The 22,846-nt window shown below is 44.9% G+C and overlaps 1 protein-coding gene across 2 annotated transcripts in view; it reads right to left on the bottom strand.

Moving 5' to 3' along the window:
• Positions 1-22,846, bottom strand: part of ZNF438 (zinc finger protein 438) — a 182,968-nt gene that overhangs the window by 96,419 nt on the left and 63,703 nt on the right. For both annotated transcript variants that reach the window (XM_075550342.1, XM_075550343.1), the window contains exon 3: positions 3,611-3,686. The gene's annotated coding sequence lies outside the window, so the exon portion shown is untranslated. The remainder of the gene's footprint in view (positions 1-3,610; positions 3,687-22,846) is intronic.

Raw genomic sequence — 22,846 nt, 5'->3', positions numbered from 1 at the left:
CAAAGCATCTATAACCGTCAAAATGCAGATTGGCAACGAATAACCTATTGTTTCCACTGTGATGACCTCTTCAATACTTCACTCCCTATATTTCCAGTTCCTGGAGGAGAAAGCCAATGTTCCTGCTCCTTACCTTCAGCATCTAAGACAGTAAAGAAAGCACTCATGTTTGTGCCCAATACTTTCGTTGAATCAGTAAATGAAATGCTCGGAATTTTATAATGCTTTCTTCTTCATAATGCTGCTGCTTGAGCAATATAACAACACAGACGATGAAAACCCAGGGTTGATTACATATGAATGAATGTGTCTTTCTCTGGAAGCAGCATTAAGCCCACGTCGAAATGACATTCACTGGTCCACAAATATGTAGGTGATGCTAAATATACAGGTTATCACCTATAAATATGTTTCCCCTGCAGACGGAAGTACGTACTATGTTTACATACTCTAGTTTCAAAAATCGGTAGCATAGCAGACATAAGGACGTAGTAATATAGCCCCTGAGCTATTAATACCTGATTTAGGACGATCAGACATGTGAGGGTACCTGAAGCCGTTTGCCATCCTAACTTCCAGTGGCGGTGTCTGCTCCAATTCATAGTGACCTCAAGCACGAGGCGCTGGCCGGTCCTGCACCAGCCTCACAATTGTTATGGGTGAGCCGCCGTGGCAGGCTCTGTATCACCTGGACCTTTCTCCTCGAGGGTCTTCCTCTTTTCTGCTGGCCCTCCGCTTTAGCACACAGGATGCCTTGGTCTCCAAGGACTGGTCCCGTCTGAGTCCATGTCCAAAGAACAAGAGACACAGTCTCGCCACGCTGGCTTCCCAGGAGCACTGAGGCTGTATTTCTCTCTCCAAGATGGATGCTGTTCCTTCTTCCTGCAGTCCCTGCTGTAGTCAACATTCTTCGCCAACACTACATGCAAAGACCCCCTTCTTCACTGCCCAACTTCCTTTCCCTTGCCTCTTACCCTGAACTTAGAAGACATGAGCATATTGGTGACTCATGCTTAAGTTTCCCATTCACAAAAACCTAAAGCTAAAGAGGGGGTGATGTCAGAGTACCCCGTCTGTTGATCCATGGGCAGAACCCAAGCTCAGGCCCTCCCACTGACCAAGCAGCCCAGGCCATGGGAGATGTGTTTCTCAACTCTCCCGAGCCAGAACTTTCCCACAGAAGAACATTCTGCAGGGAGGCTGCCTGCCGTTGAAGTAGCTCTGGCACCTTATGAGTTAAAGAGTCTTGGCAGGGCTGGCTGAGAACATCAGCACGATTCCGAACACTGCTTTTGTGGGAAATGCCCTCTGTGTTCCAATCGGCACAATTAGACTTGGACTTCTGGAGTATAGTGCATGTCTTAGGTTGGGACTGACTGGATCTTGTAATTACAGGTTGGGCAGTAATTTCCTAGGCTAAGAAGACCTGGGGGAGGCCTGCCAGGAGCGAACAGCCGGGGACCAGGCGTTACACGTGTCTACAAGGTGAAAAGCAAGAGGGAAGGAGGGTAGGAAAAGTCAGGCCCAGCGTGACTAATCGAACACGTACTTCCTAAGCACCTTTAAAGGCTGTGCTGAATGCCGGGGAGACAAACGTCAGTCAGGCACGACCTTTTGTCTTCCACCTGGGGTGAGAGCCGACAGACATACACACAAATAACACAGACCCAGGGCAAATGCCATCAACAAAGCTCAATTCTTCTTCCTTTTTCCATGTCCAGCTGTAGCATGTGTAAGAGGTGATTGAAAAGACCAGGGCTTGGGTCATGGTTTGGTCATCAAAGTGACATTGTGTTTTTATAAAGACTGAAGAAGGCTTTTGCAGATTTGCCCAATTCAGTACATGTCGTTTGATTTCTGGACTGCTGCTCCCATAGATGCTGAATGGTGATCCAAGTGGCACAATCACTAATAACTTCAGCTTCTTCATTTATCACGAGAGTCCCATGACTGCTCAGCTGTGAGGACTTTTGCTCTTGCACGATCCATAACGAAGGCCGCCGTCTTTGCTTTTTATTGGGAAATGTCTTCACTGTGGGCCAGCCACCTTGTCTCATCTGCATATTGCAGGTTCTCAGTGAGTCTTTCCCCAATCCTGAATCCTCACACTTCAGACTCATACAGTCCAGCTCCTCAGATTGTTTGCTCAGCATACGGGTTGAATAAATAAGATGAAAGAATACAACCCTCTCATAATATTATAGTACTGGAAGCTGGTTAAAACAACCTTTTAAAGTTATGTTCATGCATAAGTGGTTATTACACATTTCAAGTTAAAGTGCTAGTTGATTACTAAAATCTTCCCTTAATTATCAAGAGACAGAAAATCAGTAGGAAACATTACTTGGGCTTTTAAAACAGAAAATCCAAGAAACAGTTGCAATGGACAAAACTATTTTAAAAGCCTTTAGCGGAACACATAGGCACTAGAACTGATAAAATAAGTGGATTGGTTTTAAAGCGTTTGTTTTGATTTTAAAAATACTTCTGGTTGCACAAGCAAATGTGATGAAGAAAGATGATGGTGCCCGGCTATCAAAAGATATAGCGTCTGGGGTTTTAAAGGCTTGAAGATAAACAAGCAGCTCTCTAGCTCAGAAGCAACAAAGCCCACATGGAAGCAGCACACCAACATGTGTGACCACGAGCTGTCGAAGGGATCAGCTATCAAGCATCAAAGAACAAAAAAACACATCATTGTAAATGAGGGGGAGTGCAGAGTGGAGACTCAAAGCCCATTGGTAGGCAACTGGACACCCCTTATTGAAGGGTTGTGGGAAGGAGATGTCAGACAGTATATGACAAAATAATGATAATTTATGAATTATGAAGGGTTCATGAGGGAGGGGGAATGAGGAGGGAGGGGGGAAATGAGCAGTCGATATTAAGGGCTCAAGTAGAAGGCGAATATTTTGAGAATGATGATGGCAACAAATGTACATATGTGCTTGACACAATGGATACATGTATGGATCATGATAAGAATTGTACAAGCCCCCAATAAAATGATTTTAAAAATACTTCTGGTAAAAAAAGAAAACCCAAAATTTCTGGCAGCTTAAACATTACATTATTATATAAACTCTAAGAGATTCAATAATCATACCTACACGATTTTCTAAGACCAGTGGTTCAAAACATACATTCAGTCTCACGGTCATTAAGTCCTCTCCCACTCACAGCAGCTCTGTAGACCAGAGCAGAACTGCCTGCCCCTGTGGGTTTCCAAGACGGTCCACCTTCACGGCAGGAGAAAGCGGCATCTCTCTCCTGCAGAGCAGCTGGTGGTTTCAAACTGCACACCTGGGCTAGCATCCCAGCTTGTAAGCCCTGCTCAATGCCCCCACGTCAGTACTGGCTCACAGCGACCCTACAGGACAGGGTAGACCTGCCCCCTGGGAGTTTCTGAGGCTGTAATAGTTTACAAGAGTAGAGAGCCTCATCGTTGCCCCTCGGAGCTGCTGGTGATTTCAAACTGCCAACTTTGTGGATTGCAGCCCAGCGCGTAACTACTAAGCCACCAGGGCTCTTTGTCACCCACACGGGGCTTAACTCTTTATATTTCAAAGCAGACATAAGTTGGTGCTAAAGTGGATGTGAGCAGACTTACTTGTGGTTGTATTTGGCAAATGTCCTCTCACAGGTTAACGCTTCAGTGCTGGATGGGGCATGGCGCTCGTCTAGATCTAAAAGAAAATAGACAAAGATGATGAAATTCAAAGGTGTGATGGGTAGCCTTTGAAGCCAATTAAATAATAATGCCTTACAGATGATAAATGAGCGCGAGAGAGTCCTATAAAATAGGCATCACTTATATTGTGATCATCTATCTCTACCTCAGACCGTGGGATTGCACAGTTTCTGCAAAATCCACGCTTTTGAGTTTCTGAGTCTGTTTATTTTTGTTTGTTTTCAACTTCCTCGGTTCTATCCGCCAGACTTGTTCCAGGATCCTTCAAAACTGCGAGCGCCTGGTGAACGGGTACAACTCCGCCTTCGTCCTGACACTCGCGTAACTGCTTAGAACAACCCTTTAAAGCGGGGGCTTTGAATCAAGGCTTAGAAACATGGGGCCTCAGTGCTAGTTGATTACGAAACATCTTCTTTTAATCATCAAGAAGATGCCCGTCGTTTAGAAACATCCTACAAGGACTAAAACTGAAAGTCCCAATGAAAGCCAGAACAGTACCCTGGACGTCAACCAGTGCTGGCAATTAATACGTGGAGACGGCAAGACGAGACGAGAAGAGCAGGAACTGGCGGGAAGGACGGCACACTGATCCATGCCCTGACGGGGAGAACAGAAGGGCCTGCCAACCCACCTTCAAAATCAACATCTAAAGTGGAGGAAATTCAATGGTGCTTTGGTTTGTTTTTAAAGTGGTTGTTCAAACATTAAAACATAGCATTCATTTAAAAAATGGAGTATTCAGAAAATGGTACTCAGAAAGCCAAGCTTAATCTCTGGGGAGGCAAGGAGAAAGAAATCTAGGAAAAGATCAAAGTTATAAGAACATTCACCAATCGAGGGGGTGCAGGGAGCACAGGGAAAGAAGCAGATGCAGGTCAGCAGGGGCAGGTGGACTTGCGGTGGTCCATCCGGAGAGGGTGGAACAAACACTTGGGAAAAGGGGGGGCTAATAAGAATAGCACTGCACTGGGGGTAGCGGGGAGCAAAACATCACACACCCCCACCTCTGACATATATATCTGTTTGGTAAGAGAGAGGGAAGACTGGTTCCATTTGTCCCTTGTCTAGGGGTCTCTGACAACTTGCTTGCCCCAGACCACATGCAGTCTCCCCTTCATCCGCACAGTGTCAAGGAGGCACATCATGTCAGTCAACTGGCTTTCAAACATAGGTTCTACTTAAACACTTCACTTCCTTCTGGGTCATTTTGATAAGTTGCATCTTGTTCCCAAAAGAATTCATCCATTGTATCTAAGTTGTCTCAAATGTATCGACACAAAGCCGTTCATAATGTTTTCTTAACTTTTAAAACATTCCCTAGCTCTCCGGTAACATTTCCTATTTATTTCTGTATTTGTAATTTCTATTCCCTCCCCACCCTTCCCCCCGCCCCTTTCTAGGGGTTTACAGAATAAAGACGGAAGAAGAATCAATGCATTTTAATGATGGTGCTGCTGGAAATACTGTCAGTTCCACGGTCTGTCAAAAGGATAAACAAATTGGACCTGGAGAAGGTAAGCCAGATGTGCCTTGGAAGCCGAGATAGTGAGATAGGCTCATCTACTTAGGGCATGTCATCAGGAGAGATCAGTCCCTGGAAAAGGACACCGTGCTTGGTCAAGCAGACAGGCACGCAAAATTGGAAGACCCTGGATAAGATGGGCCGACGCAGTGACTGCAACAATGGGCGCAGAGATTCTCACGATAGTGAGGATGGTAAAGGATGGGGCAGTGCTTTTTGCTCTGTTTTTGTCCCAATGAGCTGAGATGGGCAGGACGGCACCTAACAACAACAGCAGGGGTTTGGAAAGTTTATTAATGTTTTGAAAGAAACAACTTTTGGTGAGGGCTTCAAACTAGTTTGAAATGTCTTAGGCATGGCACTTCGAATTGGTGCAAAACAGTTCAGTCACAGTGGAGGGAAACAAGGGCACAAATACGTGGCAAAGCCACTGTGGTAGTTACGTGATCTGTTGCCAGCTTGAGACTTAAAAGCGAAGGGGTGGGGTTTAGCCTGTCAATCAGGTCACAGCTTGATGACCTCATTTGGAAGCACTACGGAGATAAATAGCTTGCTGGAGACAGGACACATAACTCCCTGTGAGACATTCCTGCTCACAGGACACATGGAGCTACTCTAGAGCCCCGGAGCTGAAGGAGCCACGTGGAGACCCTGCCAGCACGGAGATGCCTCTACCACCACTGGATCCACAAGACTTTCTGCCCACTGGCCTGTGGCCTTCCTGCATCATTACATGTGTTTCATGAGTCTGAAGAGGAATTTGTAGATTGGTAACAGACATATGGGCTAATCTTGGACTTACAGACTGGATCTGGACTGGGCTAGTATGTTTTATGTACAATTATTCTTTATATCAAGCTCTTTCCTGTACACGAGTGTCTATGAATTGGTTTCTCTAGTCCACCCAGACTGACACAGCCATCAAACCTCTGTGGGCCAGATTTTGACCTGAGAGGGAAGTAACCAGAGGTGCTCTGCTCAGAGAGGGTGGCCATCTACATCGTAACACATGGCCGAGGCAGCACAGTCAGCCACCCTGTTTGAGCAGAGCTCCAGTGGCCTATTTCCTCCTTGGGTCAAATCTGCACATGCAAGGTCTGGTGGCTCTGCAATGTGTCCACTTCCCCCGTTCTCCTCAGCCACGGATGAACCACTCCAAGCCAGTCTGAAGACCTGCAGTGGCTTCACTGATCTTTCCTACTGCAGGCCCACCCTCTTATGACTTTCTTTCTAGTTTACTTGTATTTACTGGAAGGATTCTTTTTCTAGCTTTTGGAGACAGAATATGAGATTACTAATTTTCAACCTTCCACCTAAAACGCATGCATTTTAAGGCTGGGTAGTTCTAAGCACGGCCATAGTGGGACCTCACAAGTTTGAACATGCTACTTTATCATTTTTGTTCTGTTAAAAGCAGTTTCTAGTGTTGGTTGAGAGCCATTTTTGGACCCATGAATTATTTCAAAGTGTATTGCTTATTCGCCAGGAAAAGTGTGGATTTCCAAGTCCTCTGTTATTTTAGGAACCGGAGTGGTGCTGTGAGGTAAGTGATGGGTTGCTAACCAATGCTGGTTCAAACTCACCAGGGGCTCTGCAGGAGAAAGATGAGTCTGTCTGCTCCTGCAAAGACTTACCGGCCTGGAGATGCTAAGAACAGTTGCGATGAACCAGTACTGGTTCGGGGGCCATGGGCTGGGTTACTTATTTCTAATCCAGTTCCAATGTGGAGCACAAACTATGTGAGTTGAACCCTTTGCCATTGGTTGAGACTTGCTCTTATACTTGGTGCACGGTCTATTTTGGTCTATTTCACGAGCCCTTGAAAAGAATGTGCATTCTGCAGTTGTTGAGAACAGAGTTTTATAAATAACCATTAGGCCATGTTGGTTAATAATATCGTGTCAATATTAATTTTATTGATAGTTAAAATATGCTTGTTAATGCCGCCTTCATCTTTCATGGTGCTTCTTCCCTTACAGATTACTTTGATATTAAAATAATCACACTGAGGGTTTTATTGATTAGGCTCACGTTTGCACACCATGAGGGCAGCTTCAAAAAGGTCGTGGGAAAATGCCCTTATCTTTCCATTCCATTTTGTCCATGAACTTGTTGAAGCCACCTCATGTACCTTTTGCTTTTCTTCCCAGGCACTTTTTCTGGGACTGTGTAAGTCACACAGTGTTGTATTCTCCTCATCCGACTCTAACACGGTTAAGGGAGCGTGCAGCCATTTGGTGGTGGTGGCAGCTGAGTCAGCTCTGACTCAGCAACCCGTGAACAAGAGAAGAAAGCACTGCCCGCCCGTGCCACCCCAGGACCGTTGGCATGTCTGTGCTCATTGTTGCGGTTGGTGTGGAATGCCCTCCACTGGTTCCGGTCAAGGAGCCAGAAATGGGACCATCCAAACAGATCCTTCAAGTGAATGTGTCCTGCCATGAAGTGACCTCAGGGGCTTCCCGTGCCCTCAGGGGCTTCACCACGTGAGCTCTGTTCTCCCCTCTGCCCCTCAAAGTGTGAGCTGAAATGACTGTTGTTTTTGGACAATAAGTTTTGAGCTAATTTGTCACCCAGCATTAGAAAACTGTAACTGGTTTGTGGCACAGAAAAGAGGGGCTTCGGTAGTAAAAATCCTAAAATATGTAGCACTGACTTTGGGACCACAGGGAGAGAAGAAGCTAGAAGAGTCTTAAGACAGCCGATGACGGCTTGCAGAGCGGTAAGGACGGCTTGCAGAGCGGTAAGGAAAATGCTCCTGGAGGATACAGAAGTGGCAACAACCCACCCTTCTTTACCCGGTGGGAGAAAGGTTGCAACCCCGTTGCTTGAAGGAACATGAAAAAGAGGCTATTGCACCCATTAAAGTGGCAGACTTGGCTAAAGAGATTTCCAGGCAGAAGGTTAAAAGGGGTGGATTATTTTAACCATGTCTGGAAGGTATGCATAGTGCAAGATTAGACACGGTTTCTACTTTTAAGCAGGATTGAGAGGAGCTATAAAGAAGGCAAGATGAGCTTTGTTTGGTGTGAAAAATAAAACTGAACATCATACCCATTCTCTCCCCAAACCTCTTAGTGTTAGGATTAGCTACAGGGCACATAGGAAACTCGGGGTCTACCCATAAAGCACAGCTGTAGAGCACAAAGTCCCTGGAGAGTGAACATGCAATCTGGTCTCCAGACTTGGGCCTTAAACGAAAGTTGAATCTAGGTGGACTTCTCAGAATCTTAAAGGGTGTTCCTTTGAGACTTTTTTGTTAGGCAAAAGGGTTCTAGGAATCTTGAGAGGATGCCGTGAGGGCCCTTTAATTTAGGAAGGACTTAAAAGAATCTTTAGAAAGTCATTGTCCCCAAACACCTTGGCTCTTAGTCTCAAGTTTAAAAACCAACAAAAATAAAAGGCTCTATCTTACCTATCTTAGGGCGGAATGGAGACCCAAACCCAATTCTAAACAATTGAACATCCCTTACAGAAAGGTCACAAGAAGAGATGAGCCAGTCAGGGTGCAGTATCGCACCGATGAAACATACAACTTTCCTCTAGTTTTTTAATGCTTCCTCCCCACCTGACTATCATGACCCCAATTCTACCTTACAAATCCCACTAGACCAGAGCATGCACACTGATAGAGGTAAGAGCCTGCAACACAGGGAATCCGGGACAGATGAACCCCTCAGGACCAGTGTTGAGAGTGGTGATATCAGGAGGGTGGAGGGAAGGTGCGAGGAGAAATGGGGAACCGATCAAATGATCTACATATAACCCCCTCCCAAGGGGATAAACAACAGGAACGTGGGTGAAGAGAGACAGAGTTCGGTGTAAGACATGAAACAAAATGATAATTTATAAATTATCAAGCATTCATGAGAGAGGGAGGGGGGAGGTGGTGGAAATGAGCTGATACCATGGGCTCAAATAGAAAGAAAATGTTTTGAAAATGATGATGGCAACATATGTACAAATGTGCTTGATGCAACGGATGTATGTGTACACTGTGATAAGAGCGGAAAGTGCTTCCAATAAAATGTTTTGTTTCGTTCTAAAAGAAATGAATGGATATCCATGGATTCTGTTTAAAGATAAAGGAAGTCTACACCATTTTAAAAGGAATTACTTGGACTGAAAGAGACCGGGAAGAGTACAACACGAATGGAGACTTCTGGACTCTCAAACGTCTCCAGGCAGGAAGCAGACGAGAAAGACAACTCAGATGCAAACCAGACCACTTCTGACGGAAGAAAATGGATGAGTCAGAATTCAGAGGATGAAGCGAGGCGCCATGGAGAATTCCTTCCAGGAAGCAGGACTCCCTAATCAGAGCGCTAACACTGTGACTTTGAAAGGACTACAGACCAGTGAGAGCTTTGTGCTACGGGGAGTGGTTACAGCAGCCTTTCTCTGCCTGCCTCTCCACATGCTGAGTGTGTCAGGGCAGATGGGTTGTCTCTTGAGAGGACCCGCAGCTGAGGCGCTTTCTCCACATCTGGACCTGCTTTCAATGAGAAGATCCCGGACCTTAAGCCTGAGGCTCAAGTCATCATGGGATGAGGACTTTCACATTCTTGGAAGGGGGTGAAGATGTTTTGAATAGGAGGAAGGGACGTGATGTGTGGCCAGATGAAGAACTGCAGTGAATTAAACATGGCTACCAGTGTCCTCTTCTTGAAACTGAGAACACTCTGGGCCTGTTTTGACCAATACGATACAGTGGAAGAGATGATGCTGATCTTCTGGCTTAGGTTCTGAGACACTAGAAACTCCTATTTTCTGTCTCTTGGGTGATCTCTCAGAGACTCTCTCTGGGAGCCTCAAGCTCGTGTATAACAAGTCCCAATCCCCCGAGATAGCTATGCTACAACGACCATGTGAGCCAGTCTTGGGAGCCATCTTTGCCAAGGCACCAGGTACACATGTAAAGGGATCTTGTCTTCCCCACAGAAGACCATGCACCAGCTGAACCCCACCCAGCGATCTCAGCCAGGACAACAGGAAAAGAGGAATCACACAGGTGTGGCTCGCCTAAAGTCTAACTCACAGGGCCAAGAGCTGTATTACAACATGCCGGGGACTGTTTTGTTTGTTTTTCTGTTTTGTTTTAATCATTTTATTGGGGGCTCATACAACTCTTATCACAATCCATCCATCCATCTATCCATCCACTGTGTCAAGCACATTTGTTGCCATCATCATTCTCAAAACATTTGCTTTCCATTTGAGCCCTTGGTATCAGCTCCTCATTTTCACCACTCCCTCCTTCATGAGCTCGTGATAATTTATAAATTATTATTATTTTGTCATGTCTTACACTGTCTGATGTCTCCCTTCACCCACTTTTCTGTCGTCTGTCCCACAGGGAGGGGGTTATATGGAGATCCTTGTAATCGGTTCCTCCCTCTACCCTCCTGGTATCACCACTCAACACTGGTCCTGAAGGGATCATCTGCCCTGGATTCCCGGGGTTTCTATTTCTTATCTGCACCAGTGTACATCCTCTGGTCTAGCCAGATTTGTAAGGTAAAATTAGGATCATGATACGGGGAGGGTGGTGGTGAGGAGAGGAAGCATTTCTGAACTAGAGGAAAGTTGTATGCTTCATCATTGCTACACTGCAAACTGAGGGCTCGTCTCCTTCCTGAGATTCTTCCGTAAGGGGATGTCCAGTTGCCTACAGATGGGTCCTGGCAACCTGCTGCTTTGATCACTAGGTCTTGAGGCAATGTGCTAGGTGCTGCTGTGATTAGGTGCCAGCGAATCAGTTCCAGCTCTCAGTGACCCGTGTACAAAGGACACAGTGCCCGGGGCGGCATCGATCGTCCTCGCAGTTACTATTGTGTTGAGCTCACTGCCACAGCTACTGTGTCTTTGATCTCAGGGAGGGCCTTCATCCACTTTCCCAAGCACGATAGCCTTCTCCAGGGACTAAAAACGTGTCCAGAGTGCCCATTCTCGCGTCTTAGGAGCATTCTGACTGTATTTCCTCCAAGACAGATCCGTTTAGTCTTCGGGCAGTCGTGGCACTTTCAATGGTCTTCACTGGAAACATAATTCAAATGCAGCAAGTCTTTCCCGGACTTCCTGATTCGTTGGTCAACTCGCACAGGCGTAGCTTAAAATCCTACTGCCCATGTGTCAATCCCAATCCGTAGTGGTTCTGGAAAGGATGCCCAAGGTTTCAAATAATTATGGGAGCGGAAAGCCTCATCTTTCTCCTGAGAAGCTGCAGCTGGGTTCGAACTGCTAGCCGTCCGACACTTACCCAACAGCACCACCAGAGTCCCTTCAAATGCAGAGGGAGCATTAACATCATATTCACAGCAGCGTCTTGCCAACACTTTTCGTATCCTAACTAGAAGCAGAAGCATAAACCTAGACTTATTTTTAGCAGGAGTAATCTGCATAGTCTATTATTAAAAACTCAAACACATACTGCCATCATGTCAATTCTGACTCATAACCACCCTATACAGTAAACTTGAAGAAAAAAAAAACAGAAGAAGAATTCTAGCAACTTCTTCAGCCTGAAATGGATCAAACATGTGATCAAGATGCACTGATAATTACTGGTGATTGGAATGCAAAAGTTGGAAAAAAGAGGAAGGTAAGTAGTTGGAAACTACAGCCTTAGTATGAAAAACAAAGCTAGAGACTGCATGATAGAATTGTATAAGACCAATGACTTCCTAACTGCAAATATCTTTTTTCTTAACAACATAAATGACAGGCACAATCAAATTGACTACATCTGTGGGATGCTCCCTACCAGTGGCTAAGACAAAGCCAGAGGCTGACTGTGGAACCGACTATCAACTGCTCATGCGTCACAGTGGGCTGAAGTTGGAGAAAATTAAAATAAATCCACGAGAGCCAAAGTATGACCTTGAGTCTATCCCACCTGCCTGTTGAGACCATCACAAGAATAGATTTGACGTATGGAGCACTAAAGACAGAAGACCTGGGGAGCTGCGGGATGGCATCAAGAATACCATACATGAAGAAAGCAAAGAGCCATTAAAAAGTCAAGAAAGAACGATGTCAGTAGAGACTCCGAAACTTGCTCTTAATCCTGGAATAGCTAAGGCAAATTGAAGAACTGATGAAGTCAAAAGGCTGAGCAGGAGATCCCACAGGGTATCTGTAAAGACAAAGTAAAGTACTAGAAAGCTGGTGCAGGGCTGGGCAGTGCTTTGCTCTGTTGTAGATATACCATCGCTATGGGTTGTAACAGATGTCATGGCACCTAACAACAACAACAACAATTACAAGGTAAAATTATTTTTTAGAGCTAAAAGAGTCACCTTTCGCTGAGATATTATAGAACAAATATATTAAATATTCACTAAATAACTACAATAAAAATCGATTATTTTCTTCTTACTAAATAAACTATCATTCATGTATAATCAAGCAACATGATTCCTACTTAGGCTCTCTGTTCGTTCATTTAACAAATATTTAGACACTTTCTCATGATTGAAGCAAGACCAGGATCTTAAATATAAAATTAAGACCATTTATCTTAGCCAAAAGCACTAATTCTTAAAGACATACTGGTGTCATAAATTGTATTAGTCTGGGTAGACTAGAGAAAAAAAATCCATGGACACACATATGTGTATCAGAAAGAGATTTATATACAAGAGCAATTGAACATTGAAAAATATTCCAGCCCAGTCCAGATCTAGACCGCAAATCTGGTATTAGCCCATATGTCTGATACCAATCTACAAAGTCCTCTTCAGACTCACAAAACACATGCAATGACGCCAAATGTCGAAGAGCACAGGCCAGTGGGTAGAAAGTCTGGATCCAGTGCCATTAGAAACATCTCAGCACTGGCAAGGGTCTCTGCATGAGGGTGGGGTCCATGTGTCTTGTCTGCAGCTACGTCTCCCAGGGTGTGAGCAGAGTCTCTCCTGCCTCTAAGGAGGATAGTACCACCAGGATTCTCAGGAGAAGGCCATGCCCACACAGAAGTCTCATTGGCTATCTCCAGATTGACAGCCTAAACTCCACCCCTACACTCTTAACCCTTAAATTGACACCAGATTAGGTGACTACTACATAAATTGAAACAAATTATGTCTCCTACAACAGATGACTCCAGTGATAAGCAGTTTTATATGTGTTTATGTTTTTGCTGTTAGGTCACGTCAGTTCATATGGATTCTATGTACAATAGAACATACAGTCTCGAGTCCTGAGTCATCCTCTTAATCACTGCCGTGTTGAGTCCATTGATATAGTCACCATGTCAATCCATCATATATGTAAAATGCATATGAAAAATGTGTGTGTGCAGAGGTAGATGGGTCGGTAGGTAGGGAGATGGATGGATGGATGGATGGAAGGAAGGATGGATGGAAGGATGGATGGATTAATGGATATGAATGAGAGAAACAGAAAGAGAACCACCATGTCTTTCATAATGGCTGCTTGCAAACTTGTAGTTCCTTGTACTCAAATCCTTTTTAGAAATGGAGGACCCAGTGCCCAGCTGCTCACTGTAGCATTAGGAAAGCTAACAATTCCAAACAACTTTAAAATACCAAAACAACAGCAAAGCATGGTCACTGAATCAGTATCCACTCACAGAGACGCCCTGTGTTACAAATTGAATGGCCCCATCAGGCTTTCATGGCTGTAATCCCTCTAGAGTAGATTGCCAGGCCTTTCTTGCATGCCATTGTTGGGTGAATCCTAATCACTAGCCTTTAGGTTAGCAGGTGAGTGCAAACTGTTTGGACCACTTCCCCAAACCCAACCCACTGCCATTGAGTCAGTTTGGATTCATGTTACGACACTACTAGGGCTCCTTTTACCCCGCTTCCAAAAACACTCACTGTCATCTAGTCAATTCGGACGCATAGCGACCCTTTAGGGCAGGGAGAGTTGCCCCTATGGGTTTCCAGAACTGTAACTCTTTACAGGAGTAAAAAGCCTCATTTTTCTCCCGAAGAGTAACTGATGGTTTTGAACTGCTCACCTTACGGTTAGCAGCCTACTGAGGAATCACTTGGCCAGGCATATTCATAGGAAAATCATGAAGAGTGGACTGGAGAAGAGAAAGGAATTTTTTTAAAGATTCTGCATATCCTATATTTGATATATGAATTACTTATTAAGAATGTTTTATTACAAGCAGGAACCACTTGTGCAAATGATGCCAAGGGCTCAAAAAGCAAATGTTCCGAGAATGCTGAGGGCAATAAATGGACTAATGTGCTTGAACAACAATGTATTCCATACCGAGGGCAATGAATGTACAAATGTGCTTGCCACAATGGATGGATGGATGGATTGTGGTAAGAGTTGTATGAGCCCCCGATAAAATGATTTAAAAAGAAAAGGAAAAATGCTGTCTCAAGCTAATCCCTGTGGCTAATACACTACTGTCTTTAGAACCTGAGAGATCCCACCTTGGCCTGTGAAATGGAGAAGAGCCAAAATGACTCTTCTTAAGCACATAGTTCTTATACAGAGGTACAGATCTTCTAAACCAGGGCTGCTCAAACTTTTTAAACAGGGGGCCAGTTCACTGTCCCTCAGACCCGTTGGAGGGTCAGACTGTAGTTTTAAAAAACGATGAACAAATTCCTATGCACACTGCACATATGTTATATTGAAGTAAAAAACAAAACGGGGCAAAAATACCCGGCAGGCCAGATAAGTGTCCTCAGCGGGCTGCATATGGTCCTCAGGCCGTAGTTTGAGGATCCCTGTTTTAAACCTTTCTCCTTAGAACCCCAACTTTGCTAACAGGCTAGAACTTGGCTTGGTATCTACATTTTGAGAATAGCTGCCCTCCGGGTACTTGCCAGGGCGTAAGACTAACTGTATCGCTACTCTGTTTTCACCAAATGCTTCCGAGGGCCTCGGTGATGGTGAGTCCAACTATTTCTCATCTGACCCTGACACTCGATCTGTGGACTAAGCCACGGCAATATAGCATTGCAGGCCTTGTCCTCTCTATTCACCCGGCAGGATGGTTATTTACTGAAGGGCTTTTGACACCAAGTCACCAACCTACACTGAAGGGGCTTTAAGAAACTGATCCATAGAAGAAAGTTCCCCCGCTATTAATGACAAGGGTACCACTGAGGATGGAGTGCATTCTAATTGCACTGTGACTAAAAGGATGATTTTCCCCCTTTGTGAATTTGAATACTTAGGAACCTTTAAAAAAAATACTGATCAAGCATGACCTGGTGAACACGAGGAAATACATCTCATCTTGTGAGGGGCTCTGTAGAGCAAGAGCAGCATCTGGGAGTACCTACAAGAGCCCATGAGCCTTTAGGAAGTGCCCGGATGCCAGGGGCTCACAAGTAGGGGAAATTCTACCATCTCTTCATTCCATTTTACCCCAGGGCCTTTTTGAAGCTCTCTTGCATGTCCTACTCTTTTTATATTTTTTCTCTCATTTTCAGTTTTACCGAGACAGAATTTATTATGCTGTAAAATTCACCCATGGTAAACATACAATAATATTTGAGACTTTTACAGAGGTATGTAACCATCATCACAATCTAGTTTTAAAATGTTTCCATGACCTCCAAAGTATCCCTTGAGCCTATAGGCAGTCAATTCGTATGCCTACCCACACTCTGCTAACCTTCTGCTTCTTGTATCTATCAGTTTGCTTTCTCTACCCATTTCATATAAGTCGAGCGAAATAATAGGGAGTCTTGTGCACCTGACTTCTTTCGATGTAACAGCATGTTTTGGGGGTTCATCCATGCTACAGTATTTTGGTTCCTCTGTGTAACTGAATAGCATTCCAATGTATCCACACTCCATTTATCCATCCCCCAGATGAGGGGCACTAGGAGTGTCCTGGTTCCTCTCTTACAAACAGTGCTGTGGCCAACAATCACATACACTCTTTGAGTGGAAGTATCTCGTCGTTCCTCCCGGGTGCTGTCCAGGGAGTGGAGTTGCACGATCGCCTATAAGTTGTTTTTCATTTCTTAAGGAACAGTCCAACTCTTGTCCAAAGTGGCTGCAACATTTCCTGGTCTCAGTTTACATTCTCAACAATGCCCGTAGTCTAAACAGTGGTTCTCAAGCTTCCTCGTGCAGCGACCCTGTAATACAGTTCCTCATGTTGTGGTGACCCCAACCATAAAATTATTATCATTGCTACCTCCTAACTGTCATTTTGCTACTGTTATGAATCGGGTGACTCCTTTCGACCCAAAGGGGTCACGACCCACAGGTTGAGAACCAATGGTGCAGACTGTATAGTTCTTATACAGAGGTACCGACAGACTAGGTATGGTCTGTCTTCTTCGTTATAGCCATCCTAGTGAGTGTGGAGGGGTAGCTCATCATGCTTTCAATTCACCCTGAAAAGCTAATGATACTGAACATTTTTTTTCATCGAACATCCAATGTAGGTTTTTGGTGAAATGTCTCTTCAGGGTTTTTTGGTTCTTGTGGTTGCTTTGCTCGTTTGAAAAAGTGCATCATCGATCTTCTTATTATTGAGTTGTCAGTTATTATTATGTCCTGGATCCAAGCCATTTATCAGATGCAAGGGCAGTGAATTATTTAATGGGGATTTTCTAACCAAATTCCCCGCATGGGTCTGGTAAGAAGGTGCGGAAGACACTAATAGGATTCACCTGCGAGTAACTGAACAGGATTCCATGCAATGCCATTCTGCCGGGTATAAAATGAAGGTCCTGAGAAACCTGGGGAGGAATCTCATTACTAGCAGAAGCAAGGAGTGGAGAGGATCCTCTGGGCCTGAGGTCCCTGTGCAATGAACCGCCTCGATCCAGAAGACAGCTGGGACCTAGAGGAGTAGCAGCAGAACCAGGAGTCAGAGCATGGAACAGAGTGGCGAACTTCCCAACCTACAGGCGCTTTCCGGAAGGAGGCTGGCTTGGGGAGTAGGGTGCCTCTAGGCACTTGATTCAGGGAGCTGGGTTTGCTGACCCATGGAGCTTGAGCTGAATGCCTTCCAGTTGAGGCTTACAGTGGAGTGGTCTGCCCCTTTGGGCATTTACTACAAGAACTCTGTAACATGGCCTGATAAACAACTGAATCCGGATCAATTCTCACTTGCATTACAACCTGTCAACTTCCTTTTATAAATCCTTTAATTGCGAGTATTGGTCTGTGAGTTCTGTGTCACCATTGCAATGGATATTAGAATAGAGAATACTAATTAAGGCAACACATTAGATCCCCTGAAAAATCTAACCCCCGGTCACTGAGTTAATCCCTATGCGGTCAGAGTTGAACTGTGCCCTTGGGTTTCCAAGGCTGTGTAACTCTGACAGAGCAGACTGGCCCCAGAGTGGCTGATAAGCGCAACCTGCTGACCAAATGGAACCACTGTCCCTGAGTCTTTGGTTCTTCTTCTTCTTTTTTTTAAAAAAGAAAAACCATTTTATTTGGGACTTGTACAACTCTTATCACAATCCATACAAACATACGGTGTCAAGCACATTTGCACATTTGTTACCATCATCATTCTCAAAACATTTGCTCTCCACTTGAGTCCTTGGCATCAGGTCCTCATTTTCCCCCTCCTTCCCTGCTCCCACCTCCCTCATGAACCCTTGATAATTTATAAATTATTATTATTTTGTCATATCTTATACTGTCCAATGTCTCCCCTCACCTACCCTCCATTGTCTGTCCCCCAGGGAGGGGGTTATATGTAGATCCTTGTAATCAGTTGCCCCTTTCCAGCCCACCTTCCCTCCACCCTCCTGGTATCACCACTCTCACCACTGGTCCTGAAGAGATCATCTGCCCTTGATTCCCTGTGTTTCCATTTCCTATCTGTACCAGTGTACATTCTCTAGTCTAACCAGATTTGTGAGGGAAAATTGGGATCATGATGGAGGAGGGGGTGGGTGGATGGGAAGAAAGCTTTTAGGAAATAGAGGAAAGTTTCATGTCTCATTGTTGTTATACTGCCTCCCTGACTGGTTCATCTCCTCTTCATGACCCTTCTGTAAGGGGGATATCCAATTGCCTACAGATAGGTCTTGGGTCCCCAATCTGCACTGCCCCTCATTCACAATGATTTTTTTTTTTTTTTGGTCTTTAATGACTGCTACCTGATCCCTTCGACACCTCGTGATCACACAGGCTGGTGTGCTTCTTCCATGTGGGCTTTGTTACTTCTCAGCTAGATGGCCGCTTGCTTAGCTTCAAGCCTTTAAGACTTCAGACACTATCTTTTGATAGCCGGGCACCATCAACTTTCTTCACTACTTCTGCTTATGCGTCCATTTGTCTTCAGCAATCATATCAGGAGGTGAACACACAATGGTATGATGTTTTGTTCTTTGATGCCTGATAACGGATCCCTTTGGCACCTCATGATCATGCAGGCTGGTGTGCTTTTTCCATGTGGGCTTTGTTGCTTCTGAGCTAGATGGTTGCTTGTTTATCTTCAAGTCTATAAGACCCCAGACTCTATATCTTTTGATAGCCTGGCTCCATCAGCTTTCTTCACCACCTTTGCTGATGCACCTACTTTGTCTTCAGTGATCATGTCTGGAAGGTGAGCATCATTGAATGTCTGCCTGATCTTTTCAAGATCTTAACAGTGTCTTTGAAACATACTTTTTTTTTCAATTTTAACAAAAATTTATCGATTCCCCCCTCGCCCCACTTTTATGGCTCATGCTTTTCACATTGTACCAAAAGTTCCTTGCCTAACCTAAAGTCAGCAAGAGTCCCTCTGTGCTTTCTTTTTGAAGCTGCACAGCTTTAGTGTTTAATTAGGCTGATGGCTCACTTAGAGTTAACGGTTATGCTTGGCATATGCGCTGTTTTTGTGAGGAAGTTCCATTTTTACATACAGATAGTCAAATTACTTCAGGACCATTCATTGAAAAGATAATCCCTTCTTTAGTGAGTTACCTTGGAAACTTTGCCCCAAAAGGTTGTGAATCATTTCTGATAAAGGTCTTGTATCCAGAACAATGCATAAATATAAGGAAAAAGCTATATTTTAAATAAATTTCAATTAAACCTACTCTTTTTAAATGCATTGCCCTAACAACGATTATGAAACCAAGCCCCATGTCACATTCCGGCTCCTCTCCTGTGAATAAATTTAAGGACTGCCTGCTAAATACTAGACCTGATAGTAAAGGGAAAAAGGAAGAAGTCATCAATGGAGAAAAGCCTCCGCCGTGCCCCTTAAACCCTTTGTTGTTGTTGTTTTCCTGTTGGGAACAGGAAGTGAGATGCGTATCGGCTGTGTTGAGAACGTCAGATGGCCTACACACTCATTGCTCAAACCCAGCCGCCTGCTCAAGTTCCTTCCAGCAATCCTCATCACGCTCTCGTCCACGCCCTAACTAGTTCTTTCCGCTACGCTTCCGAGTTTTGCTTATGTTTCTCAATTAACCATATTTAATGTAGCATAGGTTGCTTTCCGAGTCACAGGTTTACATTCCCTGTTCACGCTGAGGAGTCTAGCAGCCGAAGAGCCCACAGGACCAGGCAGGATGCTGCTGTGCATGAGCATTCTGTAAGTACTTGGTGACTGACGGGTGCTACAATTTGCTGTTTAACAACAGTTAATCCTTGAGAGTAACTGTGTTTTGCCATTTTGAGAATAATGAATTTGCTTATTGGCTCAACAAAATCTTTATATATCTGCTCTAATTTAGTAAAGGGAGTCTAAACACCTTTAATTTCTTTGTCCCAGTGACTGAGCATGGCCTGGTTAGGCTAGTAAAGTATCTGCCACTTAGCTAATCAGGCACAGGCCGTTGTAAGGAAATGATCTGCTTCCTGATCAAAGGAACCTTGCACAGAATTTAATCAGTTGAGACCAACAAGCAGGGCTACAGTCACAGTATTAGGCGTGTTCCCTTCACACACAGAAGGATCAAGTGCCAATTTACCAAAGCAATCTGGCAGTCTCACGCACGCATTCAACCAACTTACTGGAAGCCTGCGATGTGGCGGGCTCTGGACTAGACACTGGCAAACGAAAGGTAAGTGAGAACTAGTCACCATTCATGCTGACTTCACACTTCATGTTAGCTTTTAAAACCTCTTTGGACAGAATCCATCTAAAACTTCCTCCTATGATAAAATCTTAGGGTACAGTGCTATTTCTCTGCTGCAGGCAATGCAAACAGGTTAGCCGATTGACTCTTCCAAGGGAGAAAGGAGAATGCCTCCAAGACTGAAACGTCATAGCAGCAGAGAATCCCATCTCTCTCTCCCAGGGCTGGTGGATTTGAACCAGGGACCCTCCAGTTCACAGCGGATCCTTTTAACCACAGTGCTACCGGAGCTCCCCAGTACAGTTTGCCTGGGTCTACACACCAGCAACAACTTCTCCGAGAAGCGCCCTCAGAGATGCAAACTGTTGATCCAGAGAGCAGATAGGAGCAAACCTCCCTTAGAGCTGAGTCCAGAAGAATGCGCGTTGGCTGACACGAGGGCAGTTTGGGCACAGGTACCTCCTGTCGGTCGATTACGGACTAGCTGCAAACATGCTTCAGCTTCATCAGAACAGACGCTTTCTTCTAAAACTTAAAATTAGAAAAGGCCAACCTAGCAAGCAGATGGCCCACCACAGAAACTGTATATATATTTTAAATTGTGGAGCAAAAACGGGCTGGTGTATACTTTCAAACCCACAGAGATGGTGGCAGTAGCAATATATCTTCCCATGCTCAACTCCAACCTAAACGGTGAAAGCGGGCCCGAATGTTGCCTTCCAGTCAAGGGTTCTCACGTGGGAGGCAGCTTCAAGCGATCTGCCAGCCAAGAGAGCTGCGGTTTCATGAAAACAGACCCTCGTATGGAATCACAACCCAGTTGTGAAGAGCGCTTTTAGAAGGGCAGAACCTTTAAGACAGGAGCAGAAATTAAGATTCTAAAATCTGCACAAGTGATTCGACAGCACAAGCCTCACTGGCGAGTTTTAAAAGGAAAGAAAGTGCGCTGGTTCCTGGTGTTGATTTTAAATCAAAGGCGTTTCTTCTGGGACTGTCCCGCAAAGGAACGAGCGTAGACGGAGGCGCGGCTTCACTCCCAAGAACAAGAGCTTCGCCTACAGGATCACCTGGGACAGAGTTGGCTGATGTAAGCGGGTCTGAAGGTTAGAGGAGCCTGGGAATGTTTAACATCAAGAAAGGAATTATAGCTCAGTACGATCAGAGGGAATTACACCGGAAATGTGAACAGTAACCCTCTCAAATCTCCCACCCTCCCCTACCTCTGCTTGTCATAAATGGAGTCATGCTGCAGTCCGATGCTGTGAATATTTGTAAACCAACAGCAGAGAGGGGGTGAGACAGGCAGAGACGACGTTTTAGACCCATGGAACATAAATTCACAATGTGATCACATCACGCTGCCTTTCATCTCTCTGGTTGCCATATATGCAACGCGTCGCCTTGTCCAACAAAACCCTAAGTCAAAGGCCTGACAGCGTGGCGACTCAGGCAGGGGTGGGGACTTGGCAATTGGCAGCCTTATTTTAAAAAAGGCAACGTGGCGCATCTGAAGCTGACCAAACAAGTAGGTCTCCACCCTGGCTTATGTTTAAACATCTAGTTCCGTGTCCGTCTGTGGGGAAAACATTCTTTCCACAATAAATAATATTCCATCCTTTATCTGCTGGATGTAGACATCTGTTCACTATTCAAAGACAGGAGCTTAAGAGAATTTAACCCATTTCACATCGTGGTGTTTGTGTTGGTCTGGGTAGACTAGAGAAACAAATCCAGGGAGACTCATATGTGTATGAGAGAGTTTTATATAAAGGGTAATTATACTTAAAGAAGGCATCCCAACCAATTCAGTCCAAGCCCATAAGTCCAATATTAGCCCATATGTCTGATACCAATCTTTAAAGTCCACTTCAGACACATGACCCACATGCAATGACACCAAGTGCAAGACCATCACAGGCCAATGGGTAAAAAGTCTTTGGATCCAGTGGCGTTGCAAGCATTACAGCTCCATGTGGCTCCTCCAGTTCTCAGAGGTCTGGTTGCATCAGGGTAGGGCCATGTGGCTTCTCCAGCTCCCACAGAGGCCTCATTGGCTATATCCTGTGAGGGAGTTTATTTTGTCAACTTGGCCGATAAACACATGTGGGATTAATTGAAGGGCAGAGGGATAAATGCCTTGGTGAGCCTCACCTTTCTAGTTCTCAGGTCTCTTGGTTTCTGCTGGTCGGACCAGGGTGCGGCTACCTTAGCCAGTTCCCTGCTTTAGCTGGCAAGGCTCACTTCCTGCAAGATGTCCCCGAGGAGAAGCCACATGGACATGCCCCGATGAAGCCCTGGGTGCTGGGGCACCCGTGTAGAGACCCCTGCCAGTGCTGAGATGCTTACACGTTCACTGACTCAGCTTTCCTCCTGCAGTTGGCATCATTATTGTGTGTTTTGTGAGATGGAGGAGAGCTTTGTGGATTGGTGTTGGACACATGGGTTAATAGGCTAATGTTGGACTTGTGGGCTTGGGCAGCACTGGGTTGGGATGTTTTCTTGATGTGCACTTACCCTTTATGTAAAACTCTCTCTTATACATGAGTTTCTATGGATTTGTTTCTCTAAAGTACCCACACTAACACATCCTGATTGACAATCTAGACTCCACCCCTTCACTCTTAATCTTCAAACTGACACCAT

Source organism: Tenrec ecaudatus, chromosome 5 (assembly GCF_050624435.1).
Source record: "Tenrec ecaudatus isolate mTenEca1 chromosome 5, mTenEca1.hap1, whole genome shotgun sequence".
NCBI lineage: Eukaryota > Metazoa > Chordata > Mammalia > Afrosoricida > Tenrecidae > Tenrec > Tenrec ecaudatus.
This window is presented reverse-complemented; position numbering and strand designations above follow the sequence as displayed.